At 50.1% G+C, this 26,113-nt stretch overlaps 1 protein-coding gene across 1 annotated transcript in view; it reads right to left on the reverse strand.

Annotated features, from left to right (window-relative positions):
- The window catches only part of dnhd1 (dynein heavy chain domain 1), a 198,234-nt gene that overhangs the window by 161,241 nt on the left and 10,880 nt on the right, over nucleotides 1-26,113 (reverse strand). The gene's annotated exons all lie outside the window — the stretch shown is intronic.

Raw genomic sequence — 26,113 nt, forward strand, 5'->3', positions numbered from 1 at the left:
CTCAGCACTGACCCTCCGACAGTGCCCACTCTCTCAGCACAGACCCTCCGACAGTGCAGCACTCCCTCAGCATTGACCCTCCAACAGTGCGGCACTCCCTCAGCACAGACCCTCCGACAGTGCGGCACTCCCTCAGCACTGACCCTCCGACAGTGCGGCACTCCCTCAGCACTGACCCTCCGACAGTGCGGCACTCCCTCAGCACTGACCCTCTGACAGTGCAGCACTCCCTCAGCACTGACCCTCCGACAGTTCAGCACTCCCTCAGCACTGACCCTCCGACAGTGCCTACTCCCTCAGCACTGACCCTCCGACAGTGCGGCACTCCCTCAGCACTGACCCTCCGACAGTGCGGCACTCCCTCAGCACTGACCCTCCGACAGTGCAGCACTCCCTCAGCATTGACCCTCCGACAGTGCGGCACTCCCTCAGCACTGACCCTCCGACAGTGCCCACTCTCTCAGCACAGACCCTCCGACAGTGCGGCACTCCCTCAGCATTGACCCTCCGACAGTGCGGCACTCCCTCAGCACTGACCCTCCGACAGTGCGGCACTCCCTCAGCACTGACCCTCCGACAGTGCAGCACTCCCTCAGCACTGACCCTCCGACAGTTCAGCACTCCCTCAGCACTGACCCTCCGACAGTGCCTACTCCCTCAGCACTGACCCTCCGACAGTGCGGCACTCCCTCAGCACTGACCCTCCGACAGTGCGGCACTCCCCCAGCACTGACCCTCCGACAGTGCAGCACTCCCTCAGCATTGACCCTCCGACAGTGCGGCACTCCCTCAGCACTGACCCTCCGACAGTGCCCACTCTCTCAGCACAGACCCTCCGACAGTGCGGCACTCCCTCAGCACTGACCCTCCGACAGTGCGGCACTCCCTCAGCACTGACCCTCCGACAGTGCGGCACTCCCTCAGCACTGACCCTCCGACAGTGCAGCACTCCCTCAGCATTGACCCTCCGACAGTGCGGCACTCCCTCAGCACTGACCCTCCGACAGTGCCCACTCTCTCAGCACAGACCCTCCGACAGTGCGGCAATCGCTCAGCACAGGCCCTCCGACAGTGCCCACTCCCTCAGCACAGACCCTCCGACAGTGCGGCACTCCCTCAGCACTGACCCTCCGACAGTGCGGCACTCCCTCAGCACTGACCCTCCGACAGTGCGGCACTCCCTCAGCACTGACCCTCCGACAGTGCAGCACTCCCTCAGCACTGACCCTCCGACAGTGCCCACTCCCTCAGCACTGACCCGCCGACAGTGCGGCACTCCCTCAGCACTGACCCTCCGACAGTGCGGCACTCCCTCAGCACAGACCCTCTGACAGTGCCCACTCCCTCAGCACTGACCCTCCAACAGTGCGGCACTCCCTCAGCACTGACCCTCCGACAGTGCCCACTCTCTCAGCACAGACCCTCCGACAGTGCGGCACTCCCTCAGCATTGACCCTCCGACAGTGCGGCACTCCCTCAGCATTGACCCTCCGACAGTGCGGCACTCCCTCAGCACTGACCCTCCGACAGTGCAGCACTCCCTCAGCACTGACCCTCCGACAGTGCCCACTCCCTCAGCACTGACCCTCCGACTGTGCCCACTCTCTCAGCACAGACCCTCCGACAGTGCCCACTCCCTCAGCACTGATCCTCCGACAGTGCGGCACTCCCTCAGCACTGACCCTCCGACAGTGCGGCACTCCCTCAGCACTGACCCTCTGACAGTGCCCACTCCCTCAGCACTGACCCTCCGACAGTGCAGCACTCCCTCAGCACTGACCCTCCAACAGTGCCCACTCTCTCAGCACAGACCCTCCGACAGTGCGGCACTCCCTCAGCATTGACCCTCCGACACTGCAGCACTCCCTCAGCACTGACCCTCCGACAGTGCGGCACTCCCTCAGCACTGACCCTCCGACAGTGCCCACTCTCTCAGCACAGACCCTCCGACAGTGCGGCAATTGCTCAGCACAGGCCCTCCGACAGTGCCCACTCCCTCAGCACAGACCCTCCGACAGTGCGGCACTCCCTCAGCACTGACCCTCCGACAGTGCGGCACTCCCTCAGCACTGACCCTCCGACAGTGCGGCACTCCCTCAGCACTGACCCTCCGACAGTGCAGCACTCCCTCAGCACTGACCCTCCGACAGTGCCCACTCCCTCAGCACTGACCCTCCGACAGTGCGGCACTCCCTCAGCACTGACCCTCCGACAGTGCGGCACTCCCTCAGCACTGACCCTCTGACAGTGCCCACTCCCTCAGCACTGACCCTCCGACAGTGCGGCACTCCCTCAGCACTGACCCTCCGACAGTGCCCACTCTCTCAGCACAGACCCTCCGACAGTGCGGCACTCCCTCAGCATTGACCCTCCGACAGTGCGGCACTCCCTCAGCATTGACCCTCCGACAGTGCGGCACTCCCTCAGCACTGACCCTCCGACAGTGCAGCACTCCCTCAGCACTGACCCTCCGACAGTGCCCACTCCCTCAGCACTGACCCTCCGACAGTGCCCACTCTCTCAGCACAGACCCTCCGACAGTGCGGCACTCCCACAGCATTGACCCTCCGACAGTGCGGCACTCCCTCAGCACTGACCCTCCGACAGTGCGGCACTCCCTCAGCACTGACCCTCCGACAGTGTAGCACTCCCTCAGCACTGACCCTCCGACAGTGCCCACTCCCTCAGCACTGATCCTCCGACAGTGCGGCACTCCCTCAGCACTGACCCTCCGACAGTGCGGCACTCCCTCAGCACTGACCCTCCGACAGTGCCCACTCCCTCAGCACTGACCCTCCGACAGTGCAGCACTCCCTCAGCACTGACCCTCCGACAGTGCCCACTCCCTCAGCACTGACCCTCCGACAGTGCGGCACTCCCTCAGCACTGACCCTCCGACAGTGCCCACTCCCTCAGCACTGACCCTCCGACAGTGCGGCACTCCCTCAGCACTGACCCTCCGACAGTGCGGCACTCCCTCAGCACTGACCCTCCGACAGTGCCCACTCTCTCAGCACAGACCCTCCGACATTGCGGCACTCCCTCAGCATTGACCCTCCGACAGTGCGGCACTCCCTCAGCACTGACCCTCCGACAGTGCGGCACTCCCTCAGCACTGACCCTCTGACAGTGCAGCACTCCCTCAGCACTGACCCTCCGACAGTGCCCACTCCCTCAGCACTGACCCTCCGATAGTGCGGCACTCCCTCAGCACTGACCCTCCGACAGTGCGGCACTCCCTCAGCACAGACCCTCTGACAGTGCCCACTCCCTCAGCACTGACCCTCCGACAGTGCGGCACTCCCTCAGCACTGACCCTCCGACAGTGCCTACTCCCTCAGCACTGACCCTCCGACAGTGCGGCACTCCCTCAGCACTGACCCTCCGACAGTGCGGCACTCCCTCAGCACTGACCCTCCGACAGTGCAGCACTCCCTCAGCATTGACCCTCCGACAGTGCGGCACTCCCTCAGCACTGACCCTCCGACAGTGCCCACTCTCTCAGCACAGACCCTCCGACAGTGCGGCACTCCCTCAGCATTGACCCTCCGACAGTGCGGCACTCCCTCAGCACTGACCTTCCGACAGTGCGGCACTCCCTCAGCACTGACCCTCCGACAGTGCAGCACTCCCTCAGCACTGACCCTCCGACAGTTCAGCACTCCCTCAGCACTGACCCTCCGACAGTGCCTACTCCCTCAGCACTGACCCTCCGACAGTGCGGCACTCCCTCAGCACTGACCCTCCGACAGTGCGGCACTCCCCCAGCACTGACCCTCCGACAGTGCAGCACTCCCTCAGCATTGACCCTCCGACAGTGCGGCACTCCCTCAGCACTGACCCTCCGACAGTGCCCACTCTCTCAGCACAGACCCTCCGACAGTGCGGCACTCCCTCAGCACTGACCCTCCGACAGTGCGGCACTCCCTCAGCACTGACCCTCCGACAGTGCGGCACTCCCTCAGCACTGACCCTCCGACAGTGCAGCACTCCCTCAGCATTGACCCTCCGACAGTGCGGCACTCCCTCAGCACTGACCCTCCGACAGTGCCCACTCTCTCAGCACAGACCCTCCGACAGTGCGGCAATCGCTCAGCACAGGCCCTCCGACAGTGCCCACTCCCTCAGCACAGACCCTCCGACAGTGCGGCACTCCCTCAGCACTGACCCTCCGACAGTGCGGCACTCCCTCAGCACTGACCCTCCGACAGTGCGGCACTCCCTCAGCACTGACCCTCCGACAGTGCAGCACTCCCTCAGCACTGACCCTCCGACAGTGCCCACTCCCTCAGCACTGACCCGCCGACAGTGCGGCACTCCCTCAGCACTGACCCTCCGACAGTGCGGCACTCCCTCAGCACAGACCCTCTGACAGTGCCCACTCCCTCAGCACTGACCCTCCAACAGTGCGGCACTCCCTCAGCACTGACCCTCCGACAGTGCCCACTCTCTCAGCACAGACCCTCCGACAGTGCGGCACTCCCTCAGCATTGACCCTCCGACAGTGCGGCACTCCCTCAGCATTGACCCTCCGACAGTGCGGCACTCCCTCAGCACTGACCCTCCGACAGTGCAGCACTCCCTCAGCACTGACCCTCCGACAGTGCCCACTCCCTCAGCACTGACCCTCCGACTGTGCCCACTCTCTCAGCACAGACCCTCCGACAGTGCCCACTCCCTCAGCACTGATCCTCCGACAGTGCGGCACTCCCTCAGCACTGACCCTCCGACAGTGCGGCACTCCCTCAGCACTGACCCTCTGACAGTGCCCACTCCCTCAGCACTGACCCTCCGACAGTGCAGCACTCCCTCAGCACTGACCCTCCGACAGTGCCCACTCTCTCAGCACAGACCCTCCGACAGTGCGGCACTCCCTCAGCATTGACCCTCCGACAGTGCTGCAATCCCTCAGCATTGACCCTCCGACAGTGCGGCACTCCCTCAGCACTGACCCTCCGACAGTGCCCACTCACTCAGCACAGACCCTCCGACAGTGCGGCAATTGCTCAGCACAGGCCCTCCGACAGTGCCCACTCCCTCAGCACAGACCCTCCGACAGTGCGGCACTCCCTCAGCACTGACCCTCCGACAGTGCGGCACTCCCTCAGCACTGACCCTCCGACAGTGCGGCACTCCCTCAGCACTGACCCTCCGACAGTGCAGCACTCCCTCAGCACTGACCCTCCGACAGTGCCCACTCCCTCAGCACTGACCCTCCGACAGTGCGGTACTCCCTCAGCACTGACCCTCCGACAGTGCGGCACTCCCTCAGCACTGACCCTCTGACAGTGCCCACTCCCTCAGCACTGACCCTCCGACAGTGCGGCACTCCCTCAGCACTGACCCTCCGACAGTGCCCACTCTCTCAGCACAGACCCTCCGACAGTGCGGCACTCCCTCAGCATTGACCCTCCGACAGTGCGGCACTCCCTCAGCATTGACCCTCCGACAGTGCGGCACTCCCTCAGCACTGACCCTCCGACAGTGCAGCACTCCCTCAGCACTGACCCTCCGACAGTGCCCACTCCCTCAGCACTGACCCTCCGACAGTGCCCACTCTCTCAGCACAGACCCTCCGACAGTGCGGCACTCCCACAGCATTGACCCTCCGACAGTGCGGCACTCCCTCAGCACTGACCCTCCGACAGTGCGGCACTCCCTCAGCACTGACCCTCCGACAGTGTAGCACTCCCTCAGCACTGACCCTCCGACAGTGCCCACTCCCTCAGCACTGATCCTCCGACAGTGCGGCACTCCCTCAGCACTGACCCTCCGACAGTGCGGCACTCCCTCAGCACTGACCCTCCGACAGTGCCCACTCCCTCAGCACTGACCCTCCGACAGTGCAGCACTCCCTCAGCACTGACCCTCCGACAGTGCCCACTCCCTCAGCACTGACCCTCCGACAGTGCGGCACTCCCTCAGCACTGACCCTCCGACAGTGCCCACTCCCTCAGCACTGACCCTCCGACAGTGCGGCACTCCCTCAGCACTGACCCTCCGACAGTGCGGCACTCCCTCAGCACTGACCCTCCGACAGTGCCCACTCTCTCAGCACAGACCCTCCGACATTGCGGCACTCCCTCAGCATTGACCCTCCGACAGTGCGGCACTCCCTCAGCACTGACCCTCCGACAGTGCGGCACTCCCTCAGCACTGACCCTCTGACAGTGCAGCACTCCCTCAGCACTGACCCTCCGACAGTGCCCACTCCCTCAGCACTGACCCTCCGATAGTGCGGCACTCCCTCAGCACTGACCCTCCGACAGTGCGGCACTCCCTCAGCACAGACCCTCTGACAGTGCCCACTCCCTCAGCACTGACCCTCCGACAGTGCGGCACTCCCTCAGCACTGACCCTCCGACAGTGCCCACTCCCTCAGCACTGACCCTCCGACAGTGCGGCACTCCCTCAGCACTGACCCTCCGACAGTGCCCACTCTCTCAGCACAGACCCTCCGACAGTGCGGCACTCCCTCAGCATTGACCCTCCGACAGTGCGGCACTCCCTCAGCATTGACCCTCCGACAGTGCGGCACTCCCTCAGCACTGACCCTCCGACAGTGCAGCACTCCCTCAGCACTGACCCTCCGACAGTGCCCACTCCCTCAGCACTGACCCTCCGACAGTGCGGCACTCCCTCAGCACTGACCCTCCGACAGTGCGGCACTCCCTCAGCACTGAGCCTCCGACAGTGCAGCACTCCCTCAGCATTGACCCTCCGACAGTGCGGCACTCTCTCAGCACTGACCCTCCGACAGTGCGGCACTCCCTCAGCACTGACCCTCCGACAGTGAAGCACTCCCTCAGCACTGACCCTCCGACAGTGCGGCAATCCCTCAGCACAGGCCCTCTGACAGTGCCCACTCCCTCAGCACTGACCCTCTGACAGTGCTCACTCCCTCAGCACTGACCTTCCGACAGTGCGGCCCTCCCTCAGCACTGACCCTCTGACAGTGCCCACTCCCTCAGCACTGACCCTCCGACAGTGCGGCACTCCCTCAGCACTGACCCTCCGACAGTGCGGCACTCCCTCAGCACTGACCTTCCGATAGTGCGGCCCTCCCTCAGCACTGACCTTCCGACAGTGCGGCACTCCCTCAGCACTGACCTTCCGACAGTGCGGCCCTCCCTCAGCACTGACCCTTCGACAGTTCGACATGGGGAAGGTGATGGTCTCATGGTATTGTTGCTCGACTATTAATCCACAAACAGAATAATGTCCTGCAGACCTGGGTTCGTACCCCGCCACAGCAGATTATGGAATTTGCATTCAGAGAGTAATAGAGATGTACAGCATGGAAACAGACCCTTCAGTTCAACCCGTCTGTGCCAACCAGATATCCCAACCCAATCTAGTCCCACCTGCCAGCACCCAGCTCATATCCCTCCAAACCCTTCCTATTCATATACCCAGCCAAACGCCTCTTATATGTTGCGATTGTACCAGCCTCCACCACTTCCTCTGGCAGCTCATTGCATACATGTACCACCCTCTGTGTGAAAAAGTGGCCCCTTAGATCTCTTTTATATCTTTCCCCTCTCACCCTAAGCCTATGCCCTCTAGTTCTGTACTCCCCCACCCCAGGGAAAAAGTTTGCCTATTTTCCTTATCCATGCCCCTCAAATTTTGTAAACCTCTATAAGGTCACCCCTCAGCCTCCGATTCTCCAGGGAAAATTAAGAGTCAACTGATGGCCATGAAACTATGGTCGACTGTTGGAAAAACCCATTTGGTTCACTAATGTCCTTTAGAGAAGGAAACCTGCCATCTTTACCTGGTCTGGCCTACATGTGACTGCAGAGCCATATCAATGTGGTTGACTCTCAACTGTCTGAAATGGCCTAGCAAGCCACTCAGTTGCATCAATACGAGAAAGTCACAGCAAAGAAATGAAAACAGACAGACCCCCTGGCATCGACCTTGAAATCGGAAAAGACAATGGCAAAAACACAAACAGCCCTGTCGACCATGTAAAGGCCTCCTTACCAATATCTGGGGACTAGTGTCGAAATTGGGAGAGCTGTTTCATAGACTAGTCAAGCAACAGCCTGATATAATCATTCTTACGGAATCATACCTTACAGATAACACCCTAAACCCACCATCACCATCCCTGGATATGTCCTGTCCCTATGGCAGGACAGACCCAGCAGGGGTGGCGGCACAGTGGTATACATTCGGGAGGGAGTTGCCCTGGGAGTCCTCGACTCCAGACCCCATAAAATCTCATGGCTACAGGTTAAACATGGGCAAGGAAACCTCCTGCTGATTGCATTGTACTGTCCTCTCTTGGCTGATGAGTCAGTACTCCTCCATGCTGAACAACACTTGGAGAAAGCACTGAGGGAGGCAAGGACACAAACTGTGTGGGGGATTTCACTGTCCATCACCAAGAGTGGCTCAGCAGCAGCATTATTGATCGAGCTGGTTGGGTCCTAAAGGATATAACTGCTAGGCTGGGTCTGCAGCAGATTGTGAAGGAACCAAAAAGAGGAAAAAAACACACTTGACCACATCCTTACTAACCTGCTGGCTGCAGATGCATCTGTCCATGACAGTATCGGTAAAAAGTGACCATTACACAGTCCTTGTGGAGACAAAGTCCCACTTTCACATTGAGAATAACCTCCATTCGACTTCAAACCAATCTATCAGCTCAAGACTGGGCATCCATGAGGTGCTGTGGGACATCAACAGCAGCAGAACTGTACTCCAGCACAATCTGTAACCTCCTGGCCTGGCATGTCCCCCACTTAACCATTACCATCAAGCCAGGGGATCAACCCTGGTTCAGTGGAGAGTACAGGAGGGCATGCCAGGAGCAGCATCAGGCAGACCTAAAAATGAGGTGTCCACCTGGTTAAGTTACCAAATAGGACTACCTCCATGCGAAACGGCATAAACAGCAAGTGACAGACAGAGCTAAACGAGCCCACAACCAATGGATCAGATCTAAGCTCTGCAGTCCTTCTACATCCAGTGGTGAATGGTGGTGGACAATTAAACAGCTCAATGGAGGAGGCAGCTCCACAAATATCCACATCCTCAATGATAGAGGAACTCAGCACATCAGTGCAAAAGACGAGGCTGATACATTTGCAACAATCTTCAGTCAGAAGTGCTGAGTGGATGATCCATCTCGGCTCCGCCAGTGGTCCCCAGCATCACAGATACCAGTCTCCAGCCAATTCGATTCACTCCACGTTATATCAGGAAATGACTGGAGGCACTGGACACTGCAAAGGCTATGGGCCCTGAGAACATTCTGGCAATAGCACTGAAGACATGTGTTCCAGAACGTGCCACTCCCCTAGCCAAGCTCTTCCAATACAATTATAACACTGGCATTTACCTGACAGTATGGAAAATTGCCTAGGTATGTCCTGTACACAATAAGCAGGACAAATCCAACCCAGCCAATTACCACCCAATTAATCTACTCTCCATCATCAGTAAAGTGAAGAAAGGGGTCATCAACAGGGCTATCAAGCAGCACCAGCTCAGTGATGCCCAGTTTGGGTTCCCCCAGGGCCACTCAGCTCCTGATCTCATTACAGTGTTGGTTCAAACATGGACAAAAGAATTGAATCCCAGAGGGGAGGGGAGAGGGACAGCCCTTGACATCAAGGCTGCATTTGACTGAGTGTGGCATCAAGGAGCCTGGGAAAAACTGAAATCAATGGGTATCGGGGGCAGAAACTCTGCTGGTTAGAGTCATACCTGGCACAAAGGAAGATGGCTGTGGTTGTGGAGGGTCAGTCGTCTCAGCTCCAGGACATCTCTGCAGGGGTTCCTTAGGGGAATGTCCTCCGCCCAACCATCTTCAGCTGCTTCATCAATGACCTTCCTTCTGTTATAAGGTCAGAAGTGGGGATGTTTGCTGATGATTGCAGTGTTCAGCACCATTCGCAACTCCTCAGATACTGAAACAATGTGCTCAAATGCAACAAGATCTGGGCAATATCAAGGCTTGGGTCAACAAGTGGCGTTCATGCCTCACAAATGCCAGACAATGGGGCGGCACGGTGGCACAGTGGTTAGCACTGCTGCCTCACAGCGCCAGAGACCCGGGTTCAAATCCCGCCTCAGACGACTGACTGTGTGGAGTTTGCACGTTCTCCCCGTGTCTGCGTGGGTTTCCTCCGGGTGCTCCGGTTTCCTCCCACAGTCCAAAGATGTGCAGGTCAGGTGAATTGGCCATACTAAATTGCCTGTAGTGTTAGGTAAAGGGGTAAATGTAGGGGAATGGGTGGGTTACGCTTCGGCGGGTCGGTGTGGACTTGTTGGGCCGAAGGGCCTGTTTCCACACTGTAAGTAATCTAATCTAATCTAATCTAAACGATCATCACTAATAAAAGACACTCTAACCACTGTCCCATGACATTTAACGGTACTACCATCTCTGAATCCCCCCACTGTCAACATCCTCATGGTTACTATTGACTAGAAACTTAACTGGACTCACCACATAAACACAGTGGCTACAAGAGCAGGTCAGAGACTAGGGATACTGCGGCGAGTAACTCACCTCCTGATACCCAAAGTCTATCCACTATCTACAAGGCACACTTCTCTAGAAAGGTGCAGCTCCAACAACACTCAAGAAGCTTGACACCATCCAGGACAAAGCAAAACACTTGATTGGCACCACATCTACAAATACTCAATCCCTCACCACCAGTGCTGTGTTGCAGCAGTGTGTACCATCTACAAGATGCACTGCAGAAATTCACCAAAAATCCTTAGACAGCATCTTCCAAACCCACAACCACTTCCACCGAGAAGGACAAGGGCGGCAGGTACTTGGGAACACTGCCCACTGTAAGTTCCCCTCCAAGCCACTCACCACCCTGACTTGGAAATATATCACCATTCCTTCACAGTCATTGGGTCAAAATCCTGGAATTCCCTCCCTACCATCATTGTGGGTCATCCGACAGCAAGTGGACTGCAGCGATTCAAGAAGGCAGCTCACCCCCACCTTCTCAAAGGCAAATAGGAATGGGCTATCAATGCTGGCCAGCCAGATCCCACAAATGAATTTATTTTAAATTCCCTCAGCAAAAATGGAGTCTTTCTTATTGACTGGAATAATTGAGAAGGATTAATGTCTCGATGTTCTGATGAAGAATAGCAGACTCAAAACATAAACTCTGCTTTCTCCCCACAGATGTTGCTAGACCTGCTGAGTTTCACCAGCAATTTCTGTTTTTATTTATGCAGTGGGTCCAGTTGATTTTCTGGTCAATGGTAACCCTCAGAATATTGTTAATGGATGATGCTTATTCATGATTCGGAGATGCCGGTGTTGGACTGGGGTGGATAAAGTTGAAAATCACACAACACCAGGTTATAGTCCAACAGGTTTATTTGGAAACACTAGCTTTCGGAGCGCTGCTTCTTCATTAGGTGGTTGTGGAGTATAAGATTGTAAGACACAGAATTTACAACAAAAGTTTACATTGTGATGTAACTGAAATTATATATAGAAAAAGACTCGGATTGTTTGTTAAGTCTCTCATCTTTTAGAATGACCATGTTGGTTTCAGTTAGAGTCATAGAGGTGGACAGCATGGAAACAGACTCTTTGGTCTATCCCGTCCATGCCGGCCAGATATCCCAACCCAATCTAGTCCCACCTGCCAACACCCGGCCCATTTCCCTCCAAACCCTTCCTATTCATATACACATCCAAATGCCTCTTAAATGTTGCAATTGTACCAGCCTCCACCACTTCCTCTGGCAGCTCATTCCATACATGTACCACCCTCTGTGTGAAAACGTTGTCCCTTAGGTCTCTTTTATATCTTTCCCCTCTCACCCTAAACCTATGCCCTCTAGTTCTAGACTCCCCGACCCCAGGGAAAAGACTTTGCCTATTTACCCTATCCATGCCCCTCATAATTTTGTAAATCTCTATAAGGTCACCCCTCAGCCTCCGACGCTCCAGGGAAAACAGCCCCAGCCTGTTCAGCCTCTCCCTATAGTTCAAATCCTCCAACCCTAGCAACATCCTTGTAAATCTTTTCTGAACCCATTCAAGTTTCACACCATCTTTCCGATAGGAAGGAGACCAGAATTGCACGCAATATTGCAACAGTGGCCTAACCAATGTCCTGTACAGCCGCAACATGACCTCCCAACTCCTGTACTCAATACTCTGACCAATAAAGGAAAGCATACCAAACGCCTTCTTCACTATCCTATCTACCTGCGACTCCACTTTCAAGGAGCTATGAACCTGCACTCCAAGGTCTCTTTGTTCAGCAACACTCCCTAGGACCTTACCATTAAGTGTCTAAGTCCTGTTAAGATTTGCTTTCCCAAAATGCAGCACCTCGCATTTATCTGAATTAAACTCCATCTGCCACTTCTCAGCCCATTGGCCCATCTGGTCAAGATCCTCAGATTACAACAGGATCTTGACCAGATGGGCCAATGGGCTGAGAAGTGGCAGATGGAGTTTAATCCAGATAAATGTGAGATGCTGCATTTTGGGAAAGCAAATCTTAGCAGGACTTATACACTTAATGGTAAGGTCCTAGGGAGTGTTGCTGAACAAAGAGATCTTGGAGTGCAGGTTCATAGCTTTTCTTTCATATGTAAATCACAAAACTTTTTTAGAAGTTATATTATCAAGTGAACTTTAACAATTGGTGTCGTGTCAGCCCAGATAATGCATTACGGCGTGAGCTGCCCTGTGTGAGACTGTTTGTGTCACAATGGTCAGACTGATTCTAATCTAAAATACAGATTTACAGAATCTTCTATGGATTCATGCAGTGTTTGAACAAGGTAAAATGAAATTCTGCAAGTACAAATTCACCCCACAAACTTATATGTGTGTGTTATGAGTGTCTGCGAGAGAGTGTGCACACGGGTGAGAAATAGAACATAGAACATAGAACAATACAGCACAGAACAGGCCCTTTGACCCACGATGTTGTGCCGAACATTTGTCCTAGCTTAAGCACCCATCCATGTACCTATCCAATTGCTGCTTAAAGGTCACCAAAGATTCTGACTCTACCACTCCCACGGGCAGCGCATTCCATGCCCCCACCACTCTCTGGGTAAAGAACCCACCCCTGACATCTCCCCTATACCTTCCACCCTTCACCTTAAATTTATGTCCCTTTGTAACACTCTGTTGCACCCGGGGAAAAAGTTTCTGACTGTCTACTCTATCTATTCCTCTGATCATCTTATAAACCTCTATCAAGTCACCCCTCATCCTTCGCCGTTCCAACGAGAAAAGGCCTAGCACTCTCAACCTATCCTCGTACGACTTCCTCTCCATTCCAGGCAACATCCTGGTAAATCTTCTCTGCACTCTCTCCAAAGCTTCCACATCTTTCCTAAAGTGAGGCGACCAGAACTGCACACAGTACTCCACATGTGGCCTAACCAAGTCCTGTACAGTTGCAATATCACTTCACGACTCTTGATTTCAATCCCTCTGCTAATGAATGCTAATACACCATAGGCCTTCTTACAAGCTCTATCCACCTGAGTGGCAACTTTCAAAGATCTATGAACATAGACCCCAAGATCCCTCTGTTCCTCCACCTCACTAAGAACCCTACCGTTAACCCTGTATTCCGCATTCTTATTTGTCTTTCCAAAATGGACAACCTCACACTTGGCAGGGTTGAACTCCATCTGCCACTCCTCAGCCCAGCTCTGCATCATATTTAAGTCTCTTTGCAGCTGACAACAGCCCTCCTCGCTATCCACAACTGCACCAATCTTCGTATCATCTGCAAATTTACTGACCCACCCTTCGACTCCCTCATCCAAGTCATTAATAAAAATTACAAACAGCAGAGGACCCAGAACTGATCCCTGCAGAACTCCACTTGTAACTGGGCTCCAGGCTGAATATTTGCCATCTACCACCACTCTCTGACTTCGACCGGTAAGCCAGTTTTCTATCCAATTTCCCTCTATCCCATGCCTCCTGACTTTCCGCATAAGCCTACCATGGGGAACCTTATCAAATGCCTTACTAAAATCCATGCATACTACATCCACTGCTCTATCCTCATCCATATGCTTGGTCACCTCCTCAAAGAATTCAATAAGACTTGTAAGGCAAGACCTACCCTTCACAAATCTGTGCTGGCTGTCCCTAATCAAGCAGTGTCTTTCCAGATACTCATAAATCCTATCCCTCAGTACCCTTTCCATTACTTTGCCTACCACCGAAGTAAGACTAACTGGCCTGTAATTCCCGGGGTTATCCCTATTCCCTTTTTTGAACAGGGGCACAACATTCACCACTCTCCAGTCCCCTGGTACCACCCCCGTTGACAGTGAAGACGAAAAGATCATTGCCAACGGTACTGCAATTTCCTCTCTTGCTTCCCACATAATCCTAGGATATATCCCGTCAGGCTCGGGGGACTTGTCTATCCTCAAGTTGTTCAAAATGTCCAACACATCTTCCTTCCTAACAAGTGAATGTGAGTGTAAAGGGGTATAAGCCTATGAGAGGGTGCGTGTGTTCGGCACAAATTTTAGGTAAAATCCACACAACCCCAGCAACCGTGGTACTGCTTTTTTGTTGATGGTGTGGAAAATTCCCCAATTACTTTTGTTTTTGAATCTCGTGGGGCCATTTGTCCATGTCCAATAAAATGGCCCAGGAAGGTGACTTGGGCTTTGGCAAATTCACTTTTAGCTAGGTTTACTACCAAGCCTGCCTTCTGAAGTCAATCGAACAAATCCAATAAATGCTGTTAATGTTCCTTCCATGTGTGACTAAAAATCACCAGGTCATCAATATACACCACACATTTGGGTAATCTGGCAATGACCTTATTAGTCCATCTCCAAAATGTGGCTGGAGTGTTTTTCATACCAATTGGCATGACTTTGAACTGATATAGTCCATTTGGTGTTACAAAAACCGAAATTGCCTTTGCTCTCTCTGACAGAGGTACTTGTCAGTAATCTCTGAGCAAATGCAACTTAGAAATGTAAGTTGCTTGTCCCACTTTTTCGACACAGTCCTCCAACCGTGGAATTGAATATGCATCAGTCTTTGTAACAGTGTTGACTTTGCAATAGTCCACACACAACCGTTGGGTACCATCTGGCTTTGGCACCATAACTATGGGTGAGCTTCAGTCACTGTAACTCACTTCGATTATGCCATCTTGGTGCTCTATTCCTTCTGAACCAGTGCCAACTTTACAGGGTTACGCCTATAAGGATGTTGCTTAATTGGAACAGCATCTCCTGTTTCTACATCATGCACAATTAGGTTAGTACTTGCCAGTTTATTTCCACTTTTCTCCCCATATGATAGTAATAACTCTTTCAGGTCATTTCAATTTTTCTTGTGGAGGGTAACTCAATAATTTATCCCAATTTTTGACAACTTCCTCATTGTTCAATTTGATTTGAGGATTGTCTAATTCAGAATCCTCTGAACTTGGTCCTTCCTTCTGTGCTGTAATCATTAACACCTTCTCCTCTTGCTTTCCTTCCCGATCAAAATACCTTTTGAGCATATTCACATGACCCACTCTGTGCAATTTCTTCTTGTCTAGAGTCCTTATCAAGTAGTTTACCTCACTCAATTTCCCCTTGATTTGACAAGGTCTACTAAACCTGGTTTTTATTGTTATTGTTAATAAATACAAATTCCCACTTTTTGTTTGAGGTTGGGACCTATGCAATCAATCAAGACTCTTTGAAAGGTTCTTCAAATGCTGGAATAGGTATTAAAGGTGCAGGTTTTATTACTGCTTGTGGTTTTCCGATTAGCTGACATGTATGACATCTCTGGCAAACTTCAACTATATCCTTGTGCTGGCCCGGCCAGTAAAAGTGCCTTTGTATTTTGGCCTGTGTTTTCCTCACTCCTAAATGACCTCCAAGTGGTAGCTCATGCACCACTTGCAGCACCTCCTTTCTATACCCTACTGGCACAATTTGTTGAATCTCTGCCCATTTCTCACCTGCTTGAATGTGTGATGGTCTCCATTTCCTCATTAAGACATAATTTATTAAGAAAAAACTACACATGAATGCATTCACTCTCCATCTCTGGAAATGCCTTTTGACAGAACTGTTTTAACTCCTCAGCGTTCTGCTATAATTCAATCAGTTTAGTAGAGCTAAAGATACTGGCATGTTTACCTATTTGCTCCTTAAATACACCATAGGACAATACAGCGCAGAATAGGCCCTTTGGCCCTTGATGTTGCACCAACCTGTGAACTAATCTAAGCCCATTCCCCCAACACTATCGCATCATCGTCCATGTGCCCATCCAAGGATTGCTTAAATCTACCTGGCAGGCAGAGGTTAGATCAGAGTGGTACTGAAAAAGCATAGCAGGTCAGGCAGCATCCAAGGAGCAGGAAAATAGATGCTTTGGGCAAAAGCCCTTCATCCTGATGAAAAGCTTTTCCCCAAAATGTCGATTTTCCTGCTCCTCCTACGCTGCCTGACCTGCTGTGCTTTTCCAGCACCACTCTGATCTAAACTCTAGTTTCTAGCATATGCAGTCCTCACTTTTGCCTAAATTGGCAGGCAGGGCATAGCATACCTTTATCACTCTCTGAGCAAAGAATTTTTCTCTGACATCTGTCTTAAATCTATCACCCCTCAATTTGTAGCTATGCTCCCTCGTACGAGCTGACATCATCATCCGAGGAAAAAGACTCTCACTGTCTACCCTATCTAATCCTCTGATCATCTTGTATGTCTCTATCAAATCACCTTTTAGCCTCCTTTTCCAATGAGAACAGACCCAAGTCTCTCAGCCTTTCCTCATAAGACCTTCCCTCCAGACTAGGCAACATCCTGGTAAATCTCCTCTGCACTTTTTCCAATGCTTCCACATCCTTCCTGAAATATAGTGACCAGAACTGTACACAATATTCCAAGTGTGGCTGCACTAGAGTTTTGTATAGATGCAGCATGTTATTGCAGCTCCGGAACTCAATCCCTCTACCAATAAAACCAAACACACCATATGCCTTCTTAACAGCACTATCAACCTGGTTGGCAACTTTCAGGGATCTATGTACATGAACCCCAAGATCCCTCTGCATCTCCACATTACCAACAATCTTTCCATTGACCCAGTATTCTGTCTTCCTATTATTCTTCCCAAAGTGAATCACTTCACATGTATCTGCATTGAACTTCATTTGCCATCTCTCAGTATAATTCTGCAGTTTATCCAAGCCCCCCTGCAACCTGTAACATTCTTCCACACTGTCCACTACTCCACCGACTTTAGTGACACCTGCAAACTTACTAATCCATCCATCTATGCCTGCGTCCAAGTCATTTATAAAAATGACAAACAGCAGTGGTCCCATAACAGATCCGTGTGGCACACCACTAGTAACTGGACTCCAGGCTGAATATTTTCCATCAACCACCACTTGCTGCATTCTTACAGAAAGCCAGTTTCTAATCCAAACTGCTAAATCACCCTCAATCCCATGCCTCTGCATTTTCTCCAACAGATCAGGCAGCATCCGAGGAGCAGGAAAATCGACGTTTTGGGCAAAAGCCCTTCATCAGGAATACAGGCTTTTGCCCAAAACATCGATTTTCCTGCTCCTCGGGTGCTGCCTGACCTGCTGTGATTTTCCAGCACCACTCTGATCTAAACTCTGGTTTCCAGCATCTTCTGCCCTCACTTTTGCCTATTTTCTCCAACAGCCTACCATGTGGAACCTTATCAAAGGCTTTACTGAAGTCCATGTACACTACGTCAACTGCCTCACCTTCATCCACATGCTTGGTTATCTTCTCAAAAAACTCAATGGGGTTTGTAAGACATGACCTGCCGTTGACAAAACCATGTTGACTATCTGAAATCAAATTGTTGCTTGCTATATAATTATAAATCTTATCTCTTACAATCCTTTCCAAAACCTTTCCTACAACAGACGTAAGGCTCACTGGTCTAGGACGCTAGGAAATTCTTTCCGTTAGGCGAGGAGACTAGGACCCGTGTACACAGCCTTAGAATTAGATGGGGTAAATTCAGAACAGAAATGCGGAGACATTTCTTCAGCCAGAGAGTGGTGGGCCTGTGGAATTCATTGCCACAGAGTGCAGTGGAGGCTGGGACGCTAAATGCCTTCAAGGCAGAAATTGATAAATTCTTGATGTCACAGGGAATTAAGGGCTACGGGGAGAATGCGGGTAAGTGGAGTTGAAATGCCCATCAGCCATGATTGAAAGGCGGAGTGGACGCGATGGGCCGAATGGCCTTACTTCCGCTCCTATGTCTTATGGTCTTATGGTCTATAATTACCTGGGTCATCCCTACTGCCCTTATTGAACATGTCACAACATTTGCAATCCTCCAGTCATCTGGTACTAAAATCTGTATGGAGAAAGTGAGGACTGCAGATGCTGGAGATCAGAGCTTAAAAATGTATTGCTGGAAAAGCGCAGCAGGTCAGGCAGCATCAAAGGAACAGGAGAATCGATGTTTCGGACATAAGCCCTTCTTCAGGAAAGAGAAGGATGTGCCAAGCAGGCTAAGATAAAAGGTAGGGAGGAGGGACTTGGGGGAGGGGCGTTGGGAATACGATAGGTGGAAGGAGGTTAAGGTGAGGGTGATAGGCCGGAGTGGGGGTGGGGGCAGAGAGGTTGGGAAGAAGATTGCAGGTCAAGAAGGCAGTGCTGAGTCTGAGGGTTGGGACTGAGAAAAGGTGGGGGGAGGGGAAATGAGAAAGCTGGAGAAATCTGCATTCATCCCTTGTGGTTGGAGGGTTCCTAGGCAGAAGATGAGGCGCTCTTCCTCCAGGTGTCGTGTTGCCATGGTCTGGCGATGGAGGAGGCCAAGGACCTGCATGTCCTTGGCGGAGTGGGAGGGGGAGTTAAAGTGTGGACATACCTGAAGAAGGGCTTATGCCCGAAACGTCGATTCTCCTGTTCCTTTGAAGCTGCCTGACCTGCTGCGCTTTTCCAGCAACACATTTTTAAACTAAAATCTGTAGACAATGGCGACACAAAGATCAAGGCCAAAGGCTCCAACATCTCCTCCCTGGCTTCCTAGAGAATCCTCAGATAAATCCTATCTGGCCCACGGGACTTGTCTACTTTCAATCCTTCTAGAATTGATAATATCTCTTCCTTACTAACCTCGATCCTTTCTAGTTTAACATCTCGTATCTCATTCTTCACCTCTACAGTATTCTCTTTTTCCTGAGTGAAAACAGATGAGAAGTGTTCGTTTAGCAACTCTCTAATTCCACAGGGTCCACGCACAATTTCCCACTTCTCTCTTTGACTGGCCCTATTCCTACCTAGTCATCCTTTTATTCCTCACATACCTATAGAATGCTTTAGGGTTCTCATTTATTCTACCTGCTAAAGACTGCTCATGTCCTCTCCTTGCTTTTCTTAACTGTCTCTTTAATCCTTCCTAGCTGATCTGTAACTCTCCATCGCCTTATCTGAACCACCTTGTCTCATTGTCACACAAGCCTCCTTCCGCTTAACAAGAAATGCAATTTCTTAGTAAACCACGGTTCCCTTACCTTATCACTTCCTCCCTGCCTGACAGGGACATACTCATCAAGGACACGCAAGATCTCTTCCTTAAACCAGCTCCACATTTCGATTGTCCCCATCCCCTGCATTTTGCTACCCCATGATATGCATCCTAATTCTTGCCTAATCGCACTGTAATTGCCCTTCCCCCATCTATAACTCTTGCCTGTGGCTTGTACCTATCCCTTTCCATCGCTAAATAAAACTCAATCGAATTATGGTCACTCTCTCCAAAGTGCTCACCTACAACTAAATCAAACACCTGGCCTGGCTCATTCCCAAGCACCAGATCCATTGTGGCCTCCCCTCTTGTCGGCCCTTCGACATACTGTGTCAGGTAACCCTCCTGCACACATTGGACAAAAACTGATCCATCTGACATACTAGAGTTATAGCATTTCCAGTCAATGTTAGGGAAGTTAAAGTCCCCCATAATGACCTCCCTGTTCCTTTCATTCCTACCCAGAATTGTTTTGCTAATCCTCTCCTCCACCTCTCTGGAACTTTGCAGATGCCTATAAAAAACTCCCAGCAGTGTGACCTCTCCTCTCCTGTTTCTAATCTTAGTCCATAGCACCTCAGTAGATGAGTCCTCGTCAAAAGTTCTTTCAGCCACTCTCCTTGTTACTGTCTTTGACTAACAAAGCCACATCTCCCCCTCTTTTAATGCCTTCCCTGTTCTTAATTAAAGATCTAAAGCCTGGAACCTGCAACATCCAATTCAACCCAAACTCTGGGTCAGATATGTCGATGACACGTATGTAATCATTAAAAACACGGAAATAGAAAAAACACACCGGATCATCAACGTCACACTCACAGGAATCCGATTCACGAGAGAAGAAGAAAAGGATAGCCAACTCCCATTCCTAGACGTGATGGTACAGAGAACACCGAACGGAGAATTCACTACAAGGGTATACAGGAAAGCCACACACACAGACCAGTCCTAAACTATGAAAGTAACCACCCCAACACACACAAACGAAGCTGCATCAGGACACTATTCAAAAGGGCCACAACACACTGCAGTACACCATAACTGCAAAAAGAAGAAGAGGAACACCTATACAAGGTATTCGCCAAAAACGGATACCCGCACAACTTCATCAACAGATGCCTAAGAGAAAGACCACGGAACGAGGACATACCACAACCAAAAGGACTAGCCACACTACCATACATCAGGAGCATCTCAGAACTGACAGCCAGACTACTGCGGCCCCTAGGACTCATAACGGCACACAAATTAACAGCCACGCTCAGACAACAACTCACCAGAATGAAGGACCCGATACCCAACATGAGCAAAACTAATGTAGTGTACAAAATCCCATGCAAGGACTGCACAAAACACTATATAGGACAAACAGGAAGACAGCTAACAATCCACATACATGAACATCAACTAGCCACAAAACGCCACGACCAGCTATCCTTAGTAGCCACACACGCAGACAACAAGCAACATGAATTCGACTGGGACAACACTACTATCATAGGGCAAGCCAGACAGAGAACAGCCAGGGAATTCCTAGAGGCATGGCATTCATCCACAAACTCCATCAACAAACACATCGACCTGGACCCAATATACCAACCACTACAGCGGACAGCTGAAACTGACAACCGGAAGCGGCAGGGACAGACCACTATAAACACCGGAGGAAACATCAAAGAAGCGCTTCGCAGGAGGCTCCCAAGCACTGATGATGTCGCCTAGCCAGGGGACGAAACGTTTGCAACAAAAACTTCCAGCTCGGCGAACAGAACCACAACACCCGAGCGACAAATCTTCGCACAAACTTTGAACATCCATTCCTGACCTTGCTCTATCTATGTCTGTCTCTGAAATGGCCACAACATCGAAGTCCCAGGTACCCTACCATGCTGCAAGCTCACCTACCTTATTCCGGATACTCCTGGTGTTGAAGTAGACACACTTCAAACCAGCATGCTGTCTGCCAACACATTCCAGTGACCATGAAATCCTGTCCCTGTCCTTCCTACTCTCATCGTCCTGTGCACTGAAACTACACCTCAGGTTCCCATCCCCCTGCTGAGCCAGTTTAAACCCACCCGAATAGCACCTATCCAGGATATTAGTCCCCCTCTCCTTCTCTGTTCCACTTCTGTAATCGAAGAAGGTCTCGGATAACACTATGTCAGCTTCCTTATCTGTGCCTTTTGATCACTCCTGCTTCAGTTTGTGCCTCTGTGATCTTGTGACCACACAATCAGGGAAAATTCCTGGATAAACATTTTCCATGTCTTCAGTTGCCTGCGTCTCTACTGGCTTTTCAACTAGAGTAGGCAGCATGCCTACCAGTGAATCAGCTATATCATTTACAAGGATAAATTGTATTCCTAGAGCTGAGAGGTTGTCCAGTACGCCTACCACAAATTCTCCACTCTTCTCTGGACTCTCTAGCCTCACTTTATATTATTGAGCACTTGTTGTCTCACCATGAATTCCTGCTACCAATACCTTTTCTGGCAATAATCTCCTCATCCTTCAGCATCACAGACTGAGAGGATCCTGTGTCCCTTAATATTATAACCTGCTACTCCTGGCCTATGTGAATAAACTTTACCCTTGCTTCCTCCCTAATCAATCTCTGATCATTTTGTACACTCTGAAGCAGTTGTCTAACTTCCCTTGTGCTTTTTGTTACTAGTCCAACAAAACTTCGAGGCTTGTCTGATTTTTCTACATCTGGCTTTCTCCTCGCCCACCAACATTGTGATTTTGTGTGGCCCACTATCACAATGAAAACACCGGAGCTTTTTAACTCTTTTGTCCCCCTCCAGGGTTTCTTTTTCACTCTGCGGTAAGTTCTCCTTATGATCTTCACTGAGACCTACCTTTCCATTTCCAAGTGAGGATTTCTCTTTGCTCCAATTTCTATCCCTCGTGGACTGAAATTGACTCTGGAAGCCAAACTTGAGTTTTATAGACCAGCTCATAATTGTCAGCCACTTCAGCTGGTAACCTTGCTGTTTTAACTCTCTGCTCTTCCACAGGATTGCGCACTACTTCAGGCAGTAGTCCAAAATAATAACCTCTCCAAAGGCAGAATAGGTTTGCTCAAATTTTAAAGTTTTTATCCATTTATCGAAATTACACTTTTATCCTTTCAAACTCAATATCGGTTTGACCAGGCTCCCTCTTTAGATTCCTGAAATGTGCCCTTGGCTTCTGGTACAAGCTCATGTCCATTTAAAATGGCTTTTTTTCACCTCCTCACCCTCCCCAGATCCCTTTTCTGACAGTGATGCGAATACCTCATTCACCCTACCTACAGGTTTCATTTGGATCACATTGCCACTGGCCACTGCATTTGTTTAGCCACCTCTTCAAATGAGATGAAGAAGTCTTCCACATCCTTCTCATCAAATTTAGGCAATTCTTGAACATACTTAAACAGTTTCTCACTAGGTTTCTGACTACCAGGGGCTTGCTCATCCTCACTCTCTTCCTCACTAACCCTACCCTCTGCCTTTATCCCCAGCCTTTTAAGCTGAATTTCCTTTTTTATGTGTCAGTTTTTGAAGGTCAAAAGTTCTCTCTTTTTCTTTCTCTGCTCACTCTTTTTCCCTCTCTTCTGCTGCTCTCTTTTTCCCTCTCTTCTGCTGCTCTCTTTCTCTCTCTGTTCTGCTGCTCTTTTTCCCTCTTTTCTGCTTCTAATCATAACTCAAACTGTTTCATTTCTGTTGCCCTTTCCTTATCTCTCACCTCAAACTCAAGCTGCTTCATTTGCAATTGAATTCTTGCCATCTCTATAGATTCTGATGGTTTCTCCAGCAAGTTTAAATGCTGGGCTACTGCTGTAATTATCTCTCCTTTCCTCACAGAAGCAGGCAGCTCCAATTCCAGCTGGTCAGCTAATTCCTGCAGCTTGGTCTTATTCACTTTTTGCAAAACTTCCAAAGTCACCACATCCACTTCCAGAAAACTTCTGGCAGCTAAAAGAGCCGCTACTATCCCAAGCTTTGTCTACCCAATCAAACCAACAGCTGAAATAAAGATGCTAGCACTTATCACTCGCTGGTTAAGATCCTGCAAAAAGCCTCCAATCTGTTATGGACTAGGCCACATCACTCAAAACATTCTTAAGCAGGCAGCCCAGATCATAACTTTGCAATTTGTTTCGGTAAGTGTACAGTGAAAATTACCCGGATTATGTTAGTGAGGTTGACTACCAGGTTTAAAACTGACAAAAAATGTATTCACAAAATTACACAATCAAACATGAAGAACAGAATAAAGAACCCCTACAGAATTCAGTCTACCCAAACTAGACTTAACTATGCTGTTCCGAATATACACAACCGTCCCAATAAGCAAGCTCCCTTTAAAAACCAGTATAAAAGGAATACATGCTTACAGGTTGAAGTTGAAGTGCAGAACCAAGAGAGTTTCCAAACAGCTCTCTGTTCAACTTCCCAGGTCAAGACTGAACTAAAATTGCTCAGCTCAGCTGGAGAGCTGACCACTTCCCTTTCATTATACAGATCACTTCTAAAACACGACCACTTTGGCCTCTCAAAATCCTTTTAGTCTCTATACCAAACCAGACTGATCTGAGCCTGGGCTGGTTTATTAGCCCTCTGAAAAAAAATCAAGGGCAGAGTCTCCTTGATCCAAGGAACAGCCTTTAGAAAAAAAAGGGACTAGTTTTGTGATAAAGGACCATCACCAACTTTTACAGATGCACCACAGAAAGCATTTTATCTGGATGTATCACGGCTTGGTATGGCAGCTGCTCTGCCCAGGATCATAGGAAACTACAGAGAGTGGTGAACATAGCCCAGTCCATCATGAAGTCAGCCTTCCATCCACTGACTTCGCTTACACCTTGTTTCTGTGGAGAAGCAGCTGATATAATCAGAGACCCCCCCCACCCCGCCCACCATCATTATTATCTCTTCCAACCTTTTCATTGGACAGTAGATACAAAAGCTTAAACGCATGATTCAACAGATTCAAGATCAGCTTCTTCCCTGCTGTTACCAGACTTCTGAATGGACCTCTCAAACTTCAAACTGAATGCTATATTCTATCCATTGGTGCACCTTTTTGCAGCCGTTACTTTGTAATTTCTTGCTCTGTTCAATTACCCGTTGATCTTTCAATGGTATGATCTGCCTGTAATAAAGGCAAAACAAACCTTTCACTGTACTTTGGTACATCTGACAAGAGTAAATCAAATCAAATCAAGATTCGAAAAAGAAATTGAATTCAAATTCCAATTCTGAGAGCATTAGCCGAATTCCTGGATTAATAAAAATTGAGGGATAAAACCACCAGACCATCACCTCCCCTGAGATACATGACATGGCGTTAATGACATAGCGTTAATGAAATGCAGAGTTTCTTTAGAATGCACATTCATTCTGTGTTTGAAAATAGCCTCTTTCTCTCACTTAGAGATGACAGTGCACAGCTTTGTAATCAGTACTGTTATGAAGTCAAAAGAATGCATAGTCACTTTAAGAAAGAGGTGCCTTTTCTGAGCTGACAGATTGTGACAGCACGTGTGTCTGTGACTAGCTGACAGGTGCAGATAGTGCTGAGAATTGATAATATGTAATAATCAGCTTGGAGTGTGTTTTGATGTTAAGGCAACTGTATTTGAATTTAACCAATTAATTTAAATCATGCCCAGGATACCAAAAACCAACTGAATTTGAATTTTATTGTACTGACAACATGAGAAGGTATGGGTCTTGGGGATGTAAAAAAAGGAAGGGCATTTTCAAAATTAGTCAGAGCTAACTGCCCAGCGAACCAGAGAGACAAGTCATCTGAATGGGGCTCTCACAAAGAAATTTCTGAGATGGCACCATCTGTTAAAGGTACCAAGAAATTGTGTAAAAAGACCCTCACAGTGAAAATCAAGACCACTCAGAGAGAAGATAGCAGAATTGGAAGGCTGGAAGGAAGACAGCATAACAGACTGTACGGACTTTGAGAAATTCATTTGATTCAATGTTTAATAATTGTGGTACTGAAGCAGCATTTTAATAGAGTTGGGGTCAGACAGTAATTGGTTACGAAAAACTGAGGTTGGATTTGTTAATAGTTTTTGTTTAGTGTTCACTGTTAGACTTAGAAAAATAAGTTGTTATTTTTTCTTTGAATAGTAGAAATCAGGGGTTTTCTTTCACTCACACACATTTAGCAGATTACGAGATGAGCTTTTCTGGACTGCTAGCTTTAATTAGCAGAGAGGTTCGAACTCCGTGTCGTAACAGTACCCACTACTGAACTCCTCAGCTGGTGAGCATGGACTGGCAGGTCTAACATCCAGATTTTGGGCATGTTGTTAACTGGAGCTGAGGTTGTGGGGGATCAATTCTAGTTTTCTGGGGATGGGTCACTCCTTTAGGTGTTGTCTGTAGAGTGCTGGCCACTGAATGAACTGCAACCCAGTGGAATTGTCACAGACTGACAGAGCTTTGTGAGACTCTGAGTTTGCATCGCTCATTATGAGATCACCCTAAACCTCACAACACAGGATCCTGCTCTTAATCCTAACTCTTGACTTGAGCTTCTAACTACTAAGAG

This window comes from Chiloscyllium plagiosum, unplaced genomic scaffold (assembly GCF_037043375.1).
Source record: "Chiloscyllium plagiosum isolate Xiang-an unplaced genomic scaffold, Cpla_swu_hap1 HiC_scaffold_6, whole genome shotgun sequence".
Taxonomy (NCBI): Eukaryota; Metazoa; Chordata; class Chondrichthyes; order Orectolobiformes; family Hemiscylliidae; genus Chiloscyllium; species Chiloscyllium plagiosum.